This window comes from Leguminivora glycinivorella, chromosome 9, assembly GCF_023078275.1.
Source record: "Leguminivora glycinivorella isolate SPB_JAAS2020 chromosome 9, LegGlyc_1.1, whole genome shotgun sequence".
Taxonomy (NCBI): Eukaryota; Metazoa; Arthropoda; class Insecta; order Lepidoptera; family Tortricidae; genus Leguminivora; species Leguminivora glycinivorella.
Genome location: NC_062979.1, coordinates 23,304,981 through 23,325,227, shown reverse-complemented (window position 1 = coordinate 23,325,227; position 20,247 = coordinate 23,304,981). Strand labels below are relative to the sequence as shown.

The 20,247-nt window shown below is 36.8% G+C and overlaps 2 protein-coding genes across 2 annotated transcripts in view; one reads left to right on the top strand and one right to left on the bottom strand.

Moving 5' to 3' along the window:
- Positions 1–20,247, bottom strand: part of LOC125229781 — a 517,609-nt gene that overhangs the window by 203,667 nt on the left and 293,695 nt on the right. Inside the window, exon 4 of the mRNA XM_048134722.1 lies at positions 15,849–15,877. The gene's annotated coding sequence lies outside the window, so the exon portion shown is untranslated. The remainder of the gene's footprint in view (positions 1–15,848; positions 15,878–20,247) is intronic.
- The window catches only part of LOC125229356, a 46,077-nt gene that overhangs the window by 8,787 nt on the left and 17,043 nt on the right, over positions 1–20,247 (top strand). The window lies entirely within an intron of this gene.

The window sequence follows — 20,247 nt, the reverse complement described above, 5'->3', positions numbered from 1 at the left end:
ATCATCTGACTTTTAGTCAGTCTACCAATCACGCCTGGATACGGTAGCCGAATGGCACAAACGCACACGAAACGCTCACGAAACGAAACGCTCGTAGATATCTATCTCTATCGCTCTTGCGTATTGCCGCGACAGAGCCAGATTACCTTTCGCGTAGTTTCGTTTTCCTGTATCCCATAAAGAGGCAGGCAAACCACATGAAACTACTCAAGTCTTAGTGCCACTCTTGGCAATCAGGGGGTTGAAAGTAAAATTGTGACATTGCTGTGACAGGTTGCCAGTTTAACCCATATCCCACAGAAATGACTTCTACAACTCCCACGGTAAGAAAGTGGTGAAATTCTTAATCCGTCATTAAACGATAAGAAATAATGTTTTATTAACACTTCCTTCAGAGTTGATCCTTCTTGGTTTATCCTAGGGTTATTAAAGAGTATGAATTTCTCAAAAACACATCTATCACTTCAAATCCCAACTTTGAAATCAAAATCCATGCTAATTACATAATATTATGAATGGGAAAGTGTGTGTGTATGTTTGCTTATCCGTTTTTCATGGCAAAAGGGAGCGACGAATTGACGTGATCTTTTTAAGTGGAAGTTTCTAAGGAGCATTCCGCAATCTTCGAATTTAAGACGCTACGATACCCCTCATTTCTCCATACAAACGCTCTCGCCTGTTTCCTCTCTGGTTTTTGAAGCTAGATCAATGGTTTTTTCAACACAGACTTTTATTATCAATATCTGTGTCGGACCGTTTTGCTTTTTTTGATATTTTTGTTTTAAAAGGAATTAGAGCCTCTCAAAGTTGGCCAAAACGGCTTAATTGAATTTGCCAGAAAGAAAGGCGTGGTATTCAAAACTGAGATCAATTATCCAAAAAAACGAAACGGTCCGACACAGATAATTTCCTTGTCATTCTGATTTCCAAATTTCGTAACGATTGGTTAAGTTTTGGAGGAGGAAACAGTCGAGAGCGGAACCTCGATTTTTGCAGTTTTTACGCGGGATTTCGCGCCTGAGCTGCAGTTGTCCCTATCGCACCAAATTTAGGGGCGGGGCTAAGTTTTTATATACGGACACTGAAATAAAGTGATGGGAAATACTCGACATCTAATGTCGATAATCTAGTGATGTGAAAAGTTATCGATATACTACGTCGAAATATCGACATACCGTGTTTGACGAACTTTTTAGTTAGAAATACGTACTATTATATGTTCATATTTAAAATTGATGGTCCAAAAAAGACCAGTCTGCTCCGAGACCACGGGGACAATGCCGTCCTTGAAACGTCGGAGGTTAGTGTTTAAAACATAGTAAATACGCGATTAAGTCCCGTTTGCAATTTTAAATGTATGTAAAAATCGTGAAAGTTTGAATCTGTATTATATATTCTGTGGAAATACTAAGTCCATATTTTTATAAGTATAGGTATGTAACAAATGCATACAGGTATAGGTTTATTTTATACATGCATAACTTTTCTCGTCATTGGTTTACTAGTAACAATTATAAAGTTATGCTGTATTTTACGATAGATTCCACGAATATTAGGCAACTATTTGGTATTCGGTCTTTTCAGCCATTTTTCCGAAAATTTGGTATTCGGTCATCATTGTTTATTTATTACTATTCTGCCGAACACCAATTAGGTAATAAGTAGTTATATTAGTCATATTATATGTACTTATTTACACACAATAAAAACAGACATAATATTAATAATTTAAGTCATGTTTTAAAATATTTAAAAAAACGATGGGCCTTATTTAGTAATACATAGTTTGTTCAGGTTGGTACCAGTACCTGCCCTTAATAAGGCCCAGTGTTTATATTTCTTCTAAGTTTTATCAATCATGCCGTTTTGTATATTTTCTTCGCAGACATAGAATCAAAAAATGCCCTAAATAGTTACTTCTCTAAATAAGGCCCATCGCTCGCTTCTTAAGTTTTATAACTTTGTGTAAACATTGTGTTCATGAATTCAATCATCAATTTGTGTGATAAGTATTTACACTACGGTCTGTCGTCTAAAACACATTTATTCAGGACTATGCATTTAGGATATGGTACTCTAAATTAGAGGGGTTCAAGTCTTAACAAGCAGTGCGTCAAGGTCAATGTGGTCAAGATAGGCTGACTTTATTTCATATTATGTTTAAAGGGACAAAATTAGGTACTTAATTAAAGTAGTGTGGGGTAGCCTGCTGTCCTACGGGGCAATAAATATTATAATGTATTCTGTTTATGTGTATTGTGTATCATAATACAGTACAGTACAGTACTAGGCTTTGCGGGGTCGCCTTCCACTCTGAGGTCACCACTCAAATAGTGGCGCTGTTGATAGCTCATCTTTGAAGATTATATCCGATCCATCTCTATTTCCGCAGCGCTACTTCTTGGGTATCGAAGGTTGTGAACATGTGGATACATGGGTGGCATGGGCCTTATTTCATACCTGCATCAAATAAGACCCATAGTTTTTCTGTTTAATAACACTTACTTTTTTACTTACTGCACGAAATTTTTGAACCATTTACACTTATCAAGTTATAAAATGTACATAACATTTCGAAACTTAATAGCCGGGCCTTGTTTGCATTGACATTACATATGCCCTTAGTAGGTAGATGAAATGAGTATTACCAACGTTTTAATTCTGCGGTAACAAAAATGCTTTGCCGAAAAGTATAAATAAGATCTAAATAATAAAAGTATATAAAGTATCTATACGTTTAAATAGCCTAGGTTTAAATTTAGCTGGCAAATTAGTTAAGCATTTTTATGGTTGGTATGCATGCTGGTAACCACGAAAAGATGCACATTTTATTACATTATGATTATGGTAAGTAATTAAATAATTAAATAAATATTGGGGACACCTTACACAGATCAACTTAGCCCCAAACTAAGCAAAGCTTGTACTATGGGTGCTAGGCGACGATATAGCGCAGGACACCAATGCGAGCGCAGACTTCTAGCCGAAAGGTGTGGTTTTTCGGCGATTCCGGGGCAACTTGCCGAATCCTACACCGGGGCAAACGACGCAACGGAGCCACGCTGTTACGTCATCGCCCAAATAAATTGTTTAGTTTTAAACTTTATTGTTTGTTTTTTTTTTTTCATGTTCTTACTGTTTTTTTTTTCTTTTTTGTTATCTAAGTTTCGTGACGCATTGGTTTCACTGTAATGTCATGTAAACATGTTTTTACTAATACATAAATAAATAATATATACTTAAATAGATAACATACATACATACAATCACGCCTGTATCCCATAAAGGGGTAGGCAGAACACATGAAACTACTAAAGCTTCAGTGCCACTCTTGGCAAATAAGGGGTTGAAAGAAAATATACATAGAAAAAATCCATGACTCAGGAACAAATATCTGTGCTCATCACAGAAATAAATACCCTTACCGGGATTCGACAAACGACGAACGACGACGGGAACCGAAGAAAACATTAAAATTAGGTAGTTAATTAAAGTACTTTGAAGTAACCTGCTGTCCTACGGGATAAATATTAGAATACCTATATAGTATCCATATATTTTTATTCTTTTCCTTCCGGCGACCGTACTTTGTCACCCATGTTTCACAACTAAAGAGTAAGACGAAATTGACGAGTGAAGATGCTCATGACTGAAACAATTACTTTTCATATTATTAATGTTTACCATTACACACAGAGCACAATTTCATCGGTAAATATTGTCAATTTTACTTTATTTCGACGTGCGTTTATCATAGCGCTCTTGAATAATACGATTTTGTAAAGAAAATATCTCCTAGATACATACTATCAATTGTGTCGCTTAGTTTCAAACCTGGGTACTTAAATCCATTCTGCTTTAAGATTGAATATTTAAAAAATATATATTAACCTTGTAGCAGAATGGATTTATCCAGGTTTGAAGTTAAGCGACACAATTACGCTTAATTCGGTATGTAAGAAATACCTTATTTTTTGTTAAGTTACTGATGGGCCTTATTTCATACATGCAGCAATTTGGGAAAAGTGCACCTACTTAATGCACAATTGCACATGGACCCAATTTTTTGGCCCATTTACACTTATCTAATTATAAAATGTACATAACATTTCGAGACTTAACCGGGCCTTATTTGTATGTAGATTACAGATGCCCTTAGTTGGTAGATGAAATGAGTGTTATATACGTTTTAATTCTATAGTAACAGAAATGCTGATATGTAAGTATAAATAAGTTTTAAATAATAAAAATATCAAAAGTATCTATACGTTTAAGTACCGATACCTAGGTTTAAATTTAGCTGGCAAATTAGTTAAGCATTTTTATGGTTGGGTTTGTTCTGAGCTAAGCCTTGTATTTCTACTGCTAGATAGGTAATATGTATACATACAACCCTAGACAATTAGAAATATAAGTGCATATGTATAAAGGCTTTCCATCTGAAAAAGGTCCTTATGATTCATATGCAATAAGATTTTGTTTGGCAGATTTTTTGTTAGAATTCTGCTAAAAAGTTCTAATTACCTACGCTCTTGGAACATAGTCTGGTGTCTGGTAAAGTATAATAGATACCAAATTGCAAAATACCAAATAGGTAAAAATAATGAATAAGATTCACATAAACTTTTGGTAGGTACTGTCAACCAATTATGTAGAATCCTAGGCCACTCAGAACCCTGTCGTATTGACACCGTGCTTTATTTGCTATAAAAGTCAGTTTATTTTTACTGTGAAAGGGGTCTACAGTGGCCTAGGACCTAGGATTCAGATTGGTTGATTGTACGTACATAATCCAAATCTCTTTGACATCGAAAAGGTTGTGGCTTTTTACATACCGAATAACTTTATTTCTTTTAAGATAAGGTGTACTCGGGTAATTCTGAACGTAATTTATTACTATGGAATCACGGGTGATTATCATTTGAATTTTGGAATTATCCGATTAACGGCATTACCCGAATACCTACACCTTAACGACATTATGTATAAGATAAGGAATTGTATTTACAATACTTAAAACATTACAAATTTGCATTTTTGTCAAATCAGTGGGCCATTTTATTCAAAGTTGTCCACCCCGAAAAAAGTTGATATGAAAATGAAACCGATAGAAATTTATTAAAAGCTATTTTTATAGATTCTTTAATAAATAAATTTATATAAAATATAGAAGGTTCACTTGAATTTTAAGTAATTAATGAAAAAAAATATGTTTTTGTTGAGTTGAGGAAAAGCGAGTGTTCCGTTCCGCAACCAAATTTAATCGCAGATAATGTAAATATAAAAGGTTTGGGAATTTTACAATATGTTTATTATTCATTCTAAAATAACAAATGAAGAAATTACACTTTTATTTTCACATAAATGCGGACTACTATTTTTTTAAACCCATATATATATCCGTTCCGTTACTTTCAGTACAAAGTAGAGGAGAATTTTTAAGATTACTATACTGTTTCAAAAGTTTATAGGATGCCATCACTTGTAATCGATAGTTTAAACGTTACTATTTCAATATAAAATAACGGAAACGTAGTTTAATAACAAATTGTATTTAATTTTTGCAAATAAAACTATTTGAAACATGGGACAGTAACGGATCTGACTGTATGGGTAACGGATGAAAGCTAAGGTCTCGTCTACACTTGAACGTGAGTACCTAAGACCTCCAAAGCATATCGCGCATAATGACTAAAACAACCGGAGTGTGTAATCCGTGATTGATTACCATATTTTAGATGAATTAGTTTTAATTCCATACGTTTTTCTTTTATTTCCCGCAATAAAATTAAACTAAAACATCACATTAAAACCACATGAATACCGCTTTATACTTCCATTCCGATACGTTTTTCTTTCCGCCTATACGAAACCAACGATCTAGTATCGGATCGGAAGTAACGGAACGCTACCTCCGGCGATATTTTACTTAATTATTTATTAAATAATCACAAATCTTGCTTTTAATTGGCTTATTTGGTTTCAGTATTAGTGCTTTGTTTTAGGAATCGATGTTAAAAGGTTGCATATTACGTATTTACCCGCAAATTTGGTTTCGGAAGGTGGAATGAGAAAAAGTTACCCCTGAGTACGAGCTACTTTGATGCGTGTTTGGCGGCAACTGGCAAATGCAAGATAGCGGTATTGAGTAGTTTTAAATTAATTTTGCCAAGCTGAATAAAATGCTACCAAATGTTAGGAACTTTCTTTTAATTTTAACAGTCATTCTGCGGTTTCGGAATGGAAAATTCCACAATTACCAGATTCCGTCTCGGCAAATTATACTTAATTTTAAATAGTACGTTTATTTATTAACATGAAATATTTTATAACATAATAGCGTATAACTCAATCTTTTCAAATTATGCCGTCATCAATATTTAGTACAATTAGTTATAGAATAAAATCCATAACAAAATCGATATTTGACGTGGGACAGCAAAAAATTGCCCATTTTTTATCACATTATAATTTTTAACAAATACATAATTATAATAAAAATTTAAATGAATATTGTAAATTACTGTCAACTAAATTTGGGTTCGAATAAAAAATAGTCTTCATTAGTTTAGACTCTTTAAATACGCTAAATATTATATCAAAAGTATGGGACAAGCCAAAAACGGGGTGGACAACTTTGAAAAAAATGGCCCCAGTACACTTAGTAAGTTAGTATACTTCCCGGAGTCTAAAGCAATACGCATCAGAACTCCGAAACTAGAGAAATATAAAAGAGCACTGGTGCGCGAGTTGGTACTTGCGCCGCCGCGCGGACGCGTCTGTGTGCGTGCGCCGCGCGCACGCACACAGGGCCTCTCTGTGGGTGCCGCCCCCGTCAGCGCGACGGCGATAAAGACCTAAAAATCTCAAATTTGAATTCGTGCTTCGGTATCGTATCCTCTTAACGCGCAAGAAGTCGCGGGCAAAAGCTAGTCAAAGAATAAAACCAAAAACCCAGGATCCTCACAAAGCCGGTCCTTCCTGCTAATTAGAAAACCATACACGTTCCCTTTTGAATTTGCTAATTCCGATCCCTGATTGGAATCGTGCCGTCCCGACAAACGTCCTCAAAAACCGGAACTATCCCTTCATCCAGTTCATCCTTATGCAATTTTGTAAGCTATTCGAGAAAGCAGTATGTTGGTATAAGATTTAAATGTAGATACGCCTTTTTGATCTGCCTATCCTTCGTAATTCTTTATGGTCCATCGATCGTCATGGCGGAATTTCAAATCAGTCTAGAATAGCATGTCATTGCTGCTGCGGAAATATAAAAATCTGTTTTATGATATAGCTAGAGAACAAGATCTACTCATAGTAAGCTGTCGCCCAAAATATTGCCCCCGAAAACTACCCATAACATATGTCATCCAAATGGTTATCAGATTTTTCGAAATTCCTGAAAATATATAATAAAAATATACAAGATTGTATCATTTAAAGGTTTATTCCTTAAATAAAACCTAAGTAAGTAAAGCCGTCAGATATTTAGTTCAATACGAGATCCATTTTGTCAGTATTTTTAAGTTAGTTTTAAATGTACCGATGTCTTTTGAATAAATATAGTTCGTTAGAGCAATATCCGCACCGACTAAATAGCTTTGGGCCACTGACTAGGCAATAAAATCGTCATCAAGCAAACAAATTTAGGATATATCAAAGTCAACACAATTTATCTGATTATCTAACTTTTTTCAATAATTTTGTCCAATGTCCATATTTATTAAGTCTTTATTTCTTGTTGTTTGTAACTGAATAATACCTGACACAATTAACGCACTTCATATCCTTTAGACATTAACAAATGTTCATTTACAAATACCTTAATTTTTCCATCATTGCCTTTAACATACATACATACAATCACGCCTGTATCCCATAAAGGGGTAGGCACAGGCAGAGCACATGAACTACTCAAGTTTCAGTGCCACTCTTGGCAAAAAGGGGTTGAAAGACAACGAAATTGTGACATTGCAGTGACAGGTTGCCAGCGTCTCGGCTACAATTTAACCCATATCCCACAGTCGACTTCCCCGAGTCGAGTCGATTGGGTTTGTGGGATTGCCTTTAACAATCAAGCATTTCGCATAATTGAAAAACTCGTTATAATATCCTTTATACAAATTCAGTCCTCAATTCCTGAAAACACTTACTTTGTCAGATTTGAAACCGTATTTCTGCAACAAGCCCCTGGGAACAAGCCAAACCATGGCTCCCTTTGATCTAGCAAATTGTACGTCAAGCCTGTTAGCTAATGTGCTTTGGTTGTTTCTGTACGGTGTGCTACGATACAAATTACAGATGTTGGTTTTCTGTCGTTTTCGGGAACTTTCGAGTTGGTCATGCTACTTCAGTGGGCTACTTTAGCTAGATACATATTAGTAATCTGTGGGCTACTTCACCACAGTGACATTGACACTGACAACAGTGTGCCTATTACTGGGTTGATTATAAGCAAAGAGGATCGAGTATTATAGAAAGTTACTGTCGAAATATAGAGTCTGGCTAGCCAAATATTGTTGACAGATATTTCCTTGTGGTATCACCAATTGTCTATGGTTTAAAAAAAAAGGCTAAAAGTCTGCTGTCAATTTATGTCACTTATTCAAATTGTTCGCGGGTTATTAAGGGTAAATCTTAAATATTATAACAATGACGATACCAAGCGAGGTCCGCAATTTGCTGTTTAAGCTAATAAATAATTACAACCAAGAGCGAAGTCGACGTGAAGCGGCATTTAATGAAAAACTGCAATGTTTACATGTCGTAAACAATATAGTAGGTTGGTGCTCTATTAATATTTTGATATTTTAATTACTAGTTCTAACATTTGCCTATAACTTTGATTAAGTATGTGAATATCATAAAACTTAAATCTCATAAACAGGAAAAGAGTGTAAAGACAAGGAGAAACTCGAAGCTCTGGAAAGCATTAATAAAATAAAAATATTGGAACGTAACGACTTACTTACGAAAAACCAAAATTTAGAAGAAATCAGTGAAGTGACTGGTCAGTAGTAATTTGATATAAAAATATAAAAAATAAAATAAATAATATAATTTAGCCTATATACGTTCCACTGCTGGGCACAGGCCTCCTCTCATATCTGAGAGGGCTCGGGCTATATAGTCTCCACGCTAGCCTACATACAGGCTACGCCTAGTGTGGAGGTCAGTATAATGTACCACTGACTAAATTTATATTGCCAAATAAACAATTTTGTTTTGTTTTGTTTTGTTTGTTTTGTTTTGCTAGCCCAATGCGGGTTGGAGACTTCACATAAATCTTTGAATTTCTTCGCTGATGTATGCAGGTTTCCTCACGATGTTTTCCTTCACCGTAAAGCTAGTGGTATATATTAAATGATATTTCGTACGTAAGTTCCGAAAAACTCATTGGTACGAGCCAGGATTTGAACCCGCGACCTCCGGATTGAAAGTCGGGCGTCATATCCACTAATATCATATCATTAATACGTCAAATGCTAACAGATTTTGTCAAATTTCTGTACATATATTAGCAATTTCTATTGATTTTCAATATAAGTGTGCACAGAAATCAAAAATATTTTCTAGTATCAAAACTATATCTCCTACTATACCAAGTGTGACCAGCCCTAGATTTTTTGAATTTCCCGCCAAAAGTTGGGGCAATATTTCATTAGCCACACTCTATCCTCACTTAACCACAAAATAAAAAATTTTAAAAAACCCCCGACCGTGACATAGTGGACCAATTTTCATGAAACATGGCTAAGAACACTCCCGACTAACTCAGCTTTCACACAAAAGAAACTAAATCTAAATCGGTTCATCCGTTCGGGAGCTACGATGCCACAGACAAACATACACACAGACAGACAGACAAACAGACATACAGACAGACAGACAGACAGACAGACACGTCAAACTTATAACACCCCGTCGTTTTTGCGTCGGGGGTTAAAAATGTGTAATCACAGTGCATAGACTGCCATCTCTTGACACAGGCTTAAAACTTTTGAACCTCAGTTTTGACAATTTGACCCATATTCTTAGCTTGATATGTCTTAAAATGTCAAATATTAGTATTAGCGCCATCTAGCTGAGCGTACCCCAAAGGTGTAATGCCATCTAGGCCACCGTACCTTTTTCTGTATGATACTGAGGTACGTTTTTTTCTTAGACTTTATCTGTCTATACGGAGTTATATATGTCTTTGTTATAAGTAACGTTGTTACTCAGCGTCAATATTTCCTTGTTGAACAAGCAATGAACGGCGAAGTGGCACTGTCGGGCAGCAACCCAGAAATAGACACAATTATTATCAGTGTCAATGTCACTGTAACCCACTGTTAAGGTAGCATTCGGATCCCAGCAGTCGATATAAATCCCTACAAAGCGGTGCGGCGCGACCCGGTCGCGGCTGCTGGGCAGCGGCTGCCGGGTCGCGACTGCTGGGATCCGAATGCTACCTTTAGTGTTAGTCACAGGTGTAACACAGGTGCAGGTTGTAACTTATCCATTTTTTCCATTATTCATTTCAAATTTATTTATTCATAAACAATAATAAATTGTAAATTTAAAAGTGGAAAATGTCTGCCTTGGGTGAGACTTGAACTCACGGCCTCTGGATCGATACTCCAGCGCTCTGCCACCAAGACTTCAACCAAGCCAGCGAAATTTTTCCACTACTAAGGTCAATGGGTTGCCGTTTAAGAAGTTTAACACTCTTACGGTAGATGTCGCTACGGGTCCCATTGACCTTAGTAGTGGAAAAATTTCGCTGGCTTGGTTCAAGTCTTGGTGGCTCAGTTGGCAGAGCGCTGGAGTATCGATCCAGAGGCCGTGAGTTCAAGTCTCACCCAAGGCAGACATTTTCCACTTTTAAATTTATTCTAAGCCTAGTGGCATCGATTGCAGACGTTTCTGCTAATCAGAAGTTAAAAATAATAAATTGTATTTGAATATTACATAGGTAAGTACTAAATTAATAAAACATGCCTTTTTACAATTTCCTGAAAACTATTATGTTTAGTTTTGCACATCCACTGAACACGCCTACCATATATAAACCGGTGGACACTCTAGCTATTTAATAATGCAAACATTGTAAAACATGGCAAAAATGGACCAGTTATATTTGCCCCCCAGTCGAGTTTGCGCCGCTGTACCTTATGCTTAATGAGCTAATGATGCTCCCACATTGGCTGCTATAGGTAAATGATAACATTGTGTGACAGGGACAGCGCGATGGCATTACGTCCCTATCTACAAAAAAACCGGCCAAGAGCGTGTCGGGCCACGCTCAGTGTAGGGTTCCGTAGTTTTTCGTATTTTTCTCAAAAACTACTGATTCTATCAAGTTCAAAACAATTTTCCTAGAAAGTCTTTATAAAGTTCTACTTTTGTGATTTTTTTCATATTTTTTAAACATATGGTTCAAAAGTTAGAGGGGGGGACGCACTTTTTTTTCCTTTAGGAGTGATTATTTCCGAAAATATTAATATTATCAAAAAATGATCTTAGTACCTAAACTCTTATTCATTTTTAAATACCTATCCAACAATATGTCACACGTTGGGGTTGGAATGAAAAAAAATATCAGATCCCACTTTACATGTCCCCCCTACATGTAAAGTGGGGGCTACCCTAATAAAACATTTTTTCCATTTTTTTATTTTTGCACTTTGTTGGCGTGATTGATATACATATTGGTACCAAATTTCAGCTTTCTAGTGCTTACGGTTGGTTACTGAGATTATCCGCGGACGGACGGACGGACGGACAGACAGACATGGCGAAACTATAAGGGTTCCTAGTTGACTACGGAACCCTAAAAATGAATCACATTTTACGCTATTACTTTACCTTACTGTGAAATAACTTTTAACCAGCAATAAATAAACATGAGAGTTACGCTACGGCATGTAAGAATAAAGAGCAAATCCTTCCAAATTGAAAACCAAGGGGGTGCATAATACAGTAAACGGCATAAGTTTACATAAAATATACTTAATGGTACCGCCAGCGATATAAATTTTCATTACCTACTCCAGCCGGCGTATCATGCTGCCAATTTTATCACTTATCGACGTGGATAAGACATCTGTCACTCTCACACTGACATACTTGCTAAAGCGTGATGGATGCTTTATCCATGTGGATAAGTGATAAAATTGGCAGCATGATACGCCGGCTGCCAGCGTATTATGCTTCCAATTTTATCACTTATCTACGTGGATAACACATCTGTCACTCTCACACTGACACACTTGCCAAAGCGTGACAGATGTCTTATCCACGTGGATAAGTGATAAAATTGGAAGCATGATACGCCGTCTGATAGATTCAAAGTCGTGAGTCAAGAAATCTAAACGCTTCTTTAAGATAAATACCAAAAATATACATAAAAAAAACGTGTTTTTTTTGGGGACACAGATTCTTACACAGATCATCTTAGCCCCAAACTAAGCAAAGCTTGTACTATGGGTGCTAAGCGACGATACTTCATACTTAAATAAATAAATACAAAAGTACTTATACATTATACATAGATAACATCCATGACTCAGGAACACATATCTGAGTTCATCACACAAGTAAATAATGCTCTTACCGGGATTCGAACCCAGGACCGCGGCTTAGAAGGCAGGGTCACTAGTCACTACCGACTGAGCCAGACCGGTCGTCATTATTGGTATAAATCACAAAAGCATGGACAATGAGGCCTTGTAAGATACATTTTACCAAATAAATAGGTCTAGTTTACCCTTCGGGTTGTAAGGTGAGATGGCAGTCGCTTTCGTAAAAACTAGTGCCTACGCCAAATATTGGGATTAGTTGCCAAAGCGGACCCCAGGCTCCCATGAGCCGTGGCAAATGCCGGGATAACGCAAGGAGGATGACATCCAAACAACGTTCATTCCGTACCTGAGAGGCATAACACTGTAAGTCCACTTTATGTGATTTTCGTATGTTTACAGATTCGTACATAACTTTTGATGCTTCGTCGACCCATGAAAGTATATTTTTCGATAATGCCATAATTTCAGAATTTTTCAGATGCATTTTACTGTAAGTCCATCCAGGTCTCTTTAAAGCAAGAGTAAATAGGTATCTCATAGGTAAGCGTGCTCCACCGTAGACCGCATCATCACTTACCATCGTGTGATCGTGGTCAAACGTCTACCTATTCATACTAAAAAAAAGCCTCTGAAAAACTTTTGATGTAAGTCACCACTAAGGACATACAGTATAACTACAAAATTAAAATTTTGAAAAAACCCCCGACCACGACATAGTAGACCGATTTTCATGAAACATGGCTAAGAACACTCCCGACTAACTCAGACAAACACACAGACAGACACGTCAAACTTATAACACCCCTTCGTTTTCGCGTCGGGGGTTAAAAATGCTAACGCCGTGTCTTGCGTGGGCGACGGTCGCGCGACCGTCGCGCGACCGTCGCTGTCGCGTCTCATACTTCCATATCGATAAGGTTTGATTTCGTATGCGTCGCATCGCCGTCGCGCGACCATCGCGCGACCGTCGCCCACGCAAGCCACGGCGTAATAAATTCATTTAAGGTAAGTCCAGCCAGATAGTTTAGGTTTCTGAGCACACAGTCATACAGTATTATGCTATGCAAATATAAGTAATGTTACTGTATGTCCGGGCTGAAAGTTAGAATTTACTTAATATTATTCACTCATCTTGTTTCGTTTAAAAAAATATACTATAATATTATTTTATTTTTAACGGTATTTGAGCTAAATTTGTGAGATAAAACTTTTTAATTCCACCTACAATCCAAATAGGCTACTTGACCCTTTTTTAAAGTCTATATTATTAATTACTGTCCAATTAACCGAAAAAATTACTACCATATTTTATTACGACTTGAAAACAGCAAAAAAATATTTATTAAGTATACTTTCACTTAATCAGGCAAAAACAACATTAGCCATGTTAATCTATAGGCTATCTGTGCGTGACGTAAATCGAATTGAGTACCTATAGGTACAAAATTTTCTGACATTTAAGTTATGAGGCATAAAGTTCATCATGTCAGTGATTGAAGTTAAGTTAGGTTCTATGACGTCACTACACGTCTGGCAGCGTTTTCGGTAGCCAAAGTTAAAATTAATATTACACACATTTTTAATCGAATTCTTATGTCAAATACTACAGGAAACAATCATTTCTTGTGCCAAATTCGATAAGAGTCTAGTAGCCTATTATGCGTGGTAAGGCAACAACACATAGATCTTCAATGGTTGATTTGATTTCTTATAAATGCTGAATACATGATATTCCTTTTAGAAAGAGCTAAATTTAACTTAAAATTTCCAAAGAAGTCTAAAAGCCATATTAAAAACGTCAATGCAATGCAAAGTGCCTATTATTCTGAACACTTCCTGGGCACATAAAGGCTAAAAACGTATTCAAAGAACCTTAATACCTTCAACCATTAGGCATCCGTTGCTCGGTACAAGAGGTGGTAAGTGACAATCATTTTGTATTCAATGTTTTCCTTGTAAGAGAAACGGTTGGTACCTAATAGAGAGTGACAGGAAATGGCGTGCTTTAAGATTGTGTTGCTATTTAAAATAGATTCTATTTACAACCAAGGTCATTGATCTAGCTCGAAAAGCGACACCTAGGAAAATTAAGAGAATCGTGTACGGGCACGGTTTGAAAAAAAAACATGTGACAACAAAAGGTATTAAGAATTTAAGAATGAATGAAGTAACAAGGGGAAAATCACCGAGTAAAGGTGGATGGACTCAATACGTAGGTACCTAAGAGATGATAATGAAACAAACGCAGGTGAGATGGGTGGAACAGTGCATGCTGTGCAGACACCAAATTAATGGGAAAAGGTTAAGTTTATCTAAGCATCAATTGAAGTCCTTGGCAGTCAGAGTTAAGTAGTAAAGACCCAATACAACCGTCACCTGTAAAGCCTCAAACAAATGACGGTCAAAATTGTAGGGAGTTTTTGAATCAAATATTTTAAAGACTGTCTTCGGAAAAAACGTAACTTTAGCTACTGACATTTCCCATCCATATCGTATCAAGAGCTTGTATCTGACTTATATTTCGTTAGAATCGGACCCAAAGAAGTCTTCGTTTACTCCCCTAACCCCTATGTTAATAACTCATCTGCATAACACGGCTTTGGACGGGGTCCAAGCGTGCCGCGGTCAGCCCGGCTTGTCGCCACTTGCCAGGGCGATGAAGACGCATACCCCGTTTTGTAACAAAATGTAAGTAGTCCAGCAGCGGCTGGTCCATACAAGCCGATTCCCACCAGCTTGCCTAAAATTGATTACTAGTAAAGTACCTAATTTTAAGGTACTAGGTTTCTTTTTGCTCAGTGTCACAGTGTACAGTCAGCGTCAACGTAACGGGTCAAATAACATTTCAGAAGTAACTACCATTATGTAACCGCTAAACAAAAATGTATGTGTATCTATCTATATACTTACTTACAATTATAACCTAACCACAAAATTAAAATTTTGAAAAAAGTCCCGACCGCGACATAGTGGACCGAATTTCATGAAACATGGCTAAGAACACTCCCGACTAACTCAGCTTTCAAATAAAAAAAAAACCTAAATCGGTTCATCCGTTTGGGAGCTACGATGCCACAGACAGACAGACACGTCAAACGTATAACACCCCGTTATTCAAGATGTCAAATACGTTTGCTGCGTCGTTTCATACGCTTCTATTGATGATGAATGTATTTTAAAATTTGTGAACATTGTGTGAACTTTATTATAATAATACAGCAAAAAGCTTAGTTAGTATAGTAAATGGTACTAAAGGCAGGAAAACTAGTTAATATTTCTTACCGAATTCAACAGGAGCTTCTCAAGGTACTCTGGAACAAACAAAAGTATTTTTATTTTAGGGAAGCGACCTAACCTAACCACAAAATTAAAATTTTGAAAAAAATCATGAAACATGGCCAAGAACACTCCCGACTAACTCAGTTTTCCAACAAAAAAAACGAAGTCTAAATCGGTTCATCCGATTGGGAGCTACAATGCCACGGACAGACAGACAGACAGACACGGTAACCGTATAACCCGTCGTTTTTGCCTCGGGGGTAAAAAAACCGAAAATTTAGTTCCAACCGAGTTTACATTTTCATGGAATTGATAAAAAAAGCTAACTAACTTCGTACAACGAAACAGGACGAAAACTACTAAAGTGAAACCGCTAAATTGAATACTAAATAGGTACCTACTAGTTTCTATTACTTAGCGTAGCGTACTAATTTACTAAATACTATTTTCTATTAGGTACGTAGCACTATTATACAGATGCCAAATCCACTCACAAGTTCTAACCCTTCAGACATCTTTCCCAAACAGACCTAATGCCGTCATAATTCGTCGAAGAAAAACGACAAATACCAATTAGTTGTGCACACTCATTAGTATGTTTGAAGGTTCGGGAAAGGTCTGAGAAAGAGGCCTTTTAGCGCGGCACATTCATTATTGGGCTACACTCTTATGTTTATGTAAACATACGGAATTAAATTTTGGACCGAAACTCAGCCGTAGAGTTGTGCCTGCTCGTTCACTGAAAAGATCGCTCCCAACCCAACTAGTACGATCTCCGTAGTGTACTAGTTCGTTCTTTTAGGACATTTAGTACAGTAGTACACCGAGAGAGCGAGAGACAAATTGTGCATATGGCGTACAGTAACGCTCGCTCGTACTAGCCGAGAGCTGATCGGCCGTTTTCGCGCGCTCTCGGTCCGAGTCAGTTGGTTTTAGTTCGGTTGCGGTCGGATCACACGGATCGCTTTGCTGTCACTGTTACTCCTCGGCTCTTTGCTCCTTTCGCTCCCATTCTGTTGCGCGTGTGTGAGTGTACTAAATGTACTAGAGAGCAGAATCATTTGGGAGTAGTTCGGTCTAGTACAGTGCGGGTAATCGTATCTTTTGTACTATTAGTACATGTCATGTCCTACACAAGCCTACTCAGCAGTCGTAGATACTACCTCTATATTTGCATAAAATCTTTTTACAGAAAAAAGGAAACCGACTTCAAAAAGAAAGGGATAAGTATTTGCGTAACCAGTTTTTAGGGTTCCGTACCTCAAAGAGGAAAAACGGAACCCTTATAGGATCACTCGTTGTCTGTCTGTCCGTCTGTCACAGCCAATTTTTTATTATAAATGGGCTTACTCTTGGCCACAGACTAGCCAAAGGCAACGACGTGGCCTACGACAACTTTGAAGTGGGTGCCAAGCCCAATAACAATAGTAATCAGCATTTTATATAAAAGACTGTGAATCATATTCAATTCAATTCGATTCAATTCAATTCAACTAGGGTGCCATAAGTATCCGCTGAACACGCGTACCACATACGTCCAGTGGATATTATATAGCAATTTATTTAGGTACCAATGTAAAATATGAAAAAGAATCGATTAGTAAATTACTCTGACTAGCAGGTAATTTCTAATAAATAAGTACGCTGGTTTGAATCCAGCATTGGACACTTGGAGGCCTTGATAATCGATTATTTTTAGTTAAAATTACCAGCCTACAACTACATTTTTTTTATTGTCCCCTTACTTGAATTTTCAAAACGAGTCATCTTCCTCCTTGCGTTATCCCGGTATGCGCCACGGCTCATGAGAGCCCGAAGTCCGATTAGACAACTAATTTTCAAAACGAGTTTTAGTCAATGGCTCTGAATGGTAATTTTGGTCAAGGTGACATCCAAATTATTTAAACTAACCTAAACACAAAATTAAAATTTTGAAAATACTCTGACCGCGACATAGTGAACCAATTTTCATGAAACATGGCTAAAACACTCCCGACTAATTCAGCTTTCAAACAAAAAAAACTAAATCTATGTCTATCAGACAGACACTCACATAAACAGACAGACAGACACGTCAAATTTATAACACCCCGTCGTTTTTGCGTCGGGGGTTAAAAAACTGTATGACTAGATAAATAACCGCAGCGTTTCTCCACCCGTATGTCTCCGCGACTAATATGTCGCGCGTATCGTCGCGCGACTTGATTTATTCGCTCCCTCTGATTAATCTTGCAGCCGTATTAAGCCCGCCTGTAGCCAAGAGTATATCGTTCACCATCCGTATCGTATCGTAGTACCACATCAACCACAGGTTTTATATATATGCCATAGAGGCATAGATCAAGCAATCGCGTCTACTTAGCGTGCCAAGCGAACAGTCAAAATGACTAGGTCGTCCTTCTTTACTCACAGCTTGCAACGTCCGCGATTTTGTAGGATATCAACGAAAACAAAAAAATGCCTTGTTAGTACGTGTTATAATTGCAACAACACAAAAATTATGAACAAAGGGCCAGAGATATATATCCTTTCACAGGTTACAAGTAACAGCGTACAAAATGTGACACGGCGGCCACTATAAAAATAGATTAACTTATTTCTGTCTAAATATATTTCTGTGGGGCCAATCCGCGGCAAGAGTGACATGAGTGACGATTTTATGGCATGTTCCATTTATTCACGATCCAAGTTCAAGTGATAACCTATCTCTAAATAAGTGTTACTTTCCCGATATATGCATAGATCCTTTCATTTGCAGCTGTAGTTCAAATAAACACTCAATGAAGTCGTGACTCACGTTACTTTTATGTGGATTCGCAAAGATACAGAAACGTGTCGTTCGCCAAGAAGCAACAATTGTGCTCTTGGCTACGGGCTCGGTTTTTGTAATCTCTGTTCGCATCACGTACATTAAATTTTAAATGAAACGAAGACGTATGAGGAAGCAGGTTAATTAGGTTCCATTCGTTGCATGTGTAGAAATGAGAAAATAATATTTAGTCATTATTCACATGTGATTTAAGGTAAGGCACGATACAAGTGCGTAAAAAAGGAGGTTCGAAACGAGTGGCGATAAATTAAAACACGACCGAAGGGAGTGTTTTAAATCGACACGAGTTACGAATTTCCTTTTCGCACGTGTATCGTACGACGTTTTTCAGTACAGATGAGCCTCTGAAGTTTCGACCTGGCATATAATGAACACCATCATAGTGCGTAAAAAAAACACCATCTGTACTGAAAAATAACTTTCAGTCAAACTTATCTATATATAAACTTGTAAGAAAAATATGGGTCTCCCTCGGAATCCCTAATACGTTTGTTCGAAAATCACTTGGCCTAACTCATTTGGCCGAATTATGAAATGCCTAACGCTCTTTTGGCCTAACGATCATTTGGCATAATTTAAATTTTGCCCCAAAAATGACATTACCCAGAACCGATTCGCTGTTAGAAAGGTAGGTTTAGGTTAGGTTAGAACCGTGACCTCACACAAATCCGAATCGCTTCTAAAAAAGTGGGTTTAACGGCGTTAGACGAAACAATATTAGGACATTTAAATTAGGCCAAATGATAATTATGCCAAAAAATATTAGGCAATGTAAAAATAGTTCAAAAAACTTTAGGGATTCCGATATAGATCCAAAAATATGTCTACGTCTCTCTATTTATCTTAGCGAATAACAAGGATATTCAATATTATTCGGAATGTCTTCAAAAAGGTGTTAAAGAATATTTACTTATCCAACAATTTCGTTAAGATTATAATAACCTTAACCAAAAAATTAAAATTAAAAAACAACCCCCAACCGCGACGTAGTGAACCGATTTTCATGAAACATGGCTAAGAACACTCCCGACTAACTCAGCTTTCAGACAAAAAAAAAATCTAAAGCTGTTCATCCGTTCGGGAGCTATGATGCCACACACAGACACATACAGACAGACAGACAAATAGACAGACAGACAGACAGACAAATATACAGACAGACAGATAGACAGACACGTCAAACTTATAACACCCCGTCGTTTTTGCGTCGGGGGTTAAAAATAGAAACAATATCATAACGAGAAAATTTCAGCACGATTAACCATTTTCTCCCTTAGATCTTTAAAAAGAACTTCAATGTAATTAATTATTAATAAGCTGAGGGCAAAAACTTTTTTAATTACGAAAATATTTCAAAGCTTATATCTTAAACGTGTAAGAAAGTGTCTAAGTAAGTACTTAATTATAATTTTATTACTGACAAAAGAACGTTTACTTAGATGAAATGGTGAGGTGTTGACATTTTTGACTTTTTTAAATTATTTCATCTCAACTAAATCAAATTATTTTATTGAAAAAGTAGTGACACTGCTACATATAAATTATAAATTGGAATAGATATCATACACGGAA